The sequence below is a fragment of the Macadamia integrifolia genome, chromosome 6 (genome assembly GCF_013358625.1).
Source record: "Macadamia integrifolia cultivar HAES 741 chromosome 6, SCU_Mint_v3, whole genome shotgun sequence".
Taxonomy (NCBI): Eukaryota; Viridiplantae; Streptophyta; class Magnoliopsida; order Proteales; family Proteaceae; genus Macadamia; species Macadamia integrifolia.
In genome coordinates this window covers 30520746-30524581 of record NC_056562.1, presented here as the reverse complement: position 1 = coordinate 30524581, position 3836 = coordinate 30520746, and the positions used below count along the sequence as shown (strand labels likewise).

At 37.5% G+C, this 3836-nt stretch overlaps 1 pseudogene; it reads left to right on the top strand.

Annotated features, from left to right (window-relative positions):
- Positions 1-812: 812 nt before the first annotated feature.
- Positions 813-3136, top strand: LOC122082535 (annotated as a pseudogene).
- The last annotated feature ends 700 nt before the right edge of the window (positions 3137-3836 follow it).

The window sequence follows — 3836 nt, the reverse complement described above, 5'->3', positions numbered from 1 at the left end:
CCGGTTTAAATCGATTTATTATTGGGCTTGAACCATAATGAAGTCTTACATTCGTAATTTTTAGTGACACAATTTAACAAAAAATAAAAAAAATAAAAATAAAAAATAAAAAAACCACTTTAAATTTATGATTGGTTTATCATTGTAAGGGAAAGATAACTAATTTGAAACAATGGATAACAAATTACTAAGAAGATAACTAATACTGAATAACAAAATGAACCCTATTATCCAATCCTTCATCTAACTATCCAACTAGTTTGTATAGTAAACAAGGAAATCAATGGAAGCATTATTACAATTTACAAAGCTCTCTATTCATAACCTCATATTCAATGATTTGTAACAATTGCTTATAATAAAAAATATTCTCACTTATATTGTAAAAAATGGATAGTCAATTTATCAATTTATAATTTCGTAATCGTTTATTTTGATATCAGTTTCATTCAGTTTGATTATTGGTCAATTCGGTTTGGATTGATTTTAGTCGGCCTCAACATACCTCAGTCCAAAACCAATCCAATAAGGATCAGTTTGGTTCGATTCAAATTTTTTTGATCAGTTTTATCGGTTCAAGGCTTCGAGCTAGGTTTTGACACCCTATTTCTATGAACTAGAACTGAATCCATTTAACTGAAATCAAATCAAAAGCATACTGAACCGAACCGAACTGAACCTAGTTACACTTCAAGGCCTCAGTCTGGCCCAGGGTTTCTTGACCATTTCCTTTCTTAACGGATCAAACACCCTGATTCCATTTATGCCCTTCGCTTTTCAAATCGTCCAAATTTCTAATTCCCCTCTTTAGTTTCCTCAATCTGCCAGTCTGCCATCGTCAACGTTCGGGGTTAGTGTGTATCGCTGTCTCTCTCTGGTGTGTATCATCTGCGTTGTTCTAAATGTCCGAAACCGTTGGAGTTTGAATGTGGAAGTTCAATCAATTGCATTCCGGATTTCTGACAAGATCTTGGACTTCTTAGGTTGCAGGTGAGAAACTCAAAGATGCTAGATTTCACTTCTCTTGGATTGTCGTCAGTTCAATAATGTTTGGAGCATCCGCTCTTCCTCTAAGAAAATGAATATTTTGGAAGATGGGTGGAGCGATTGGTTCTAAAGTTCGTGAGTTCTGATTCAATTAGTAAAATTTCCTCGATGTTCCGGTTGACACATGGCTGCTGGGTTTAAGCTTCCTCTGATTCTCTGACTTGGGTATTGAATTTCCTCTCGGTTGAGTTGCTTGATTTTCTGATGTTTTACCTGAAAATGTTTGGAGTTTGTTTACAAATAAAAGCACCTGAATTACTTCTGCAAAACCCAGGTACTAGATGTTATGATCGGATATAAAGTTTCCTGGTGAATCGATGGGAAATAATTGTTTGATTTATTACGATCTAATCGATGTAATGAACCCGATGGAATATAGTAATCCTTTGACTATGAAAACTGAGAATTAATCTTGCAAAATTTTATGAAGTCCCATAGAATCAGAAAGAATAGCATCTTAAACAAAGTTTGTTTGGTTATGTTCTGTTGATTATGGAATGCCTTCCCGTTGAAGTCATAGGGAACATACTTTCCCAGCTTGGAGCTGCAAGGGATGTGGTGATTGCCTCTGCAACTTGCCGGAAGTGGAGAGAAGCCTACCAGAATCACCTCCACACCCTTTCATTCAACTCCAATGATTGGCCTGTTTATCGTGATGTCACAACTAGTCGAATGGAGAACATTATAACCCAAACGATATTCCAGACCAGGGGTTTGCAGTGCCTATCTATTTTTTTGGATGACGTTGATCAGTTCTCGGCAGCTTCGGTGATTGCTTGGCTCATGTATACCAGAGAAACCTTGCGCCGATTGTTTTATAATGTCCGTACTACCCCAAATGTCAACATTTTTGAAAAGTGTGGTAGGCAGAAGCTGGAAGTGTTACATTTGGCTCATAATTCCATCACAGGGATTGAACCTAGTTACATAGATTTCCTTGCCTGAAATCCTTGTCGTTGAGTTGCGTCAGTATTTCAGCTTTGGATCTACTTACTTCCTGCCCCAAGATTGAAGCCTTGTCCCTTGTCAGTCCTGAAATTGCCATGTCAGATTCTCAGGCAACAATGGAACTTAGCAGTCCTACATTGAAGAACATATATTTTGAAGCAATGAGTTTGGACAAGTTGATGTTGGAGGCCGACAGCCTTGAGAGTTTGTGCCTTAAAAATTGCACCCTAGAATTTTTTTACCTCATTGTTAAGGGTACCGTGAAGCATCTCAAGATGGATGAAGTCAGTGTGCTCCATCTTGAAATTGAGAATACTGAGAATCTTGAGGTCGTAGATATCAGCAGCTTCATGATCATATGGCCGAAGTTCCACCAAATGATATCAAGATCGTCAAAATTGAGAAGGCTTCGGCTTTGGGTTGTGGTATTTGATGATGAGGATGAGATTGTGGATTTGAAAACAATTGCAGTTTGCTTTCCCCAGCTAAGCCATTTATCGTTGAGTTATGATTTAAGAGATGGAGTGGTTTACTATGGCTTGCAAGGGCCTACACAGCTAGAGAATGTTGCTGTATTGGAACTTGGGTGGACTGTAATTAGTGATCTCTTTTCTCAGTGGGTTGCTGGACTGCTTGAGAGGTGGCCTAATCTTATAAAGTTGGTCATCCATGGGGTTGTTTCAGAAGCCAAGACAAATGAAGAATGCCATAAGTTGGCCAATTTTTCCTCATCTATTGTTCGGCTCATGAGGAAATATATGCATGTTGAAGTGCAGTTTGAGTATGAATAGGAAGTGTGTGAAAATACCCTTGGTGCTATCAAAGTTTCTGTCCACCACTAATTACATAATCAGGTAACCTGTGATATACGTAGAGTATGAGTGCTCTTCTCTAGTGTGCATCTGAATTCTGGATTATTTTTCTCCACTGATGGATACATTTATTTGGCTGAACGTTGTACATTAATGCTGTTCTTTCTGGAAAAGATAAAATTTGAATTCATTATTCTTATGATCATACTTTTTTCCACTATTTATTTAACCATTCTTATGTTTTGGTATTACATTTCTCTTTATCCTGATCCCTATGTCCTTATATGCTGTTTCTCCTTATGCTGAATCCTTATGGTTGTTTTGGGTTTTAAAGCTTGTAACAGTGTCTTAGTTCCTTTCATTAGCCTTGTTAACTGTGAAATCTGTTTTGGCATTTCATTGGCTATTACTTGCAAGTGCGAAGGAGGTGGGAATTTATTATTTTCCTTATGCTGGACATCTGTGTCACGAATGCTATACTACTTGTGATGTTTCTAGAGGAGCATTCATTCTGGCTTTTCTCATTGATCTTGACTACAAGCATGGGAACCAAATGCATATTTCATTTTGATTGAAAGTGTCTACATATTTCATACATGCACTTGGTTGGGGCTTCCATATGGGAAAGGGCAATGTTGGCATTCTAAAATTAAATTTATTCTCCACTTTCCTCAAGTTTTGCTCCCCCCGCCTCTGTGTGTGTGTGTGTGTGTGTGTGTGTGTGGGTTGACTGGCAGGGCACTGTTTTTTGAGTTTAAACAATGAAAAGTAATCAAAATAGCAGTCTGTTCTACAATTCACAATAATAGGAAAAAAAAAAACATGGGATTTAAAAAGTTTTCATCTTATTTTAATTGCTGAAGAACAAAACGAATTTCAGAACTAAAGTGCTTTGGTGATTAAATCTCAATGTCTGTATCAAATGCATGTACGAATTGCACATGCCTCACCATACCCACCTTCACAACCCTTTCAATTCTTCTCTTCCCTCTCCCTCTTCAGCAAAGAAACCCTCTTCCTCTTTTTCCC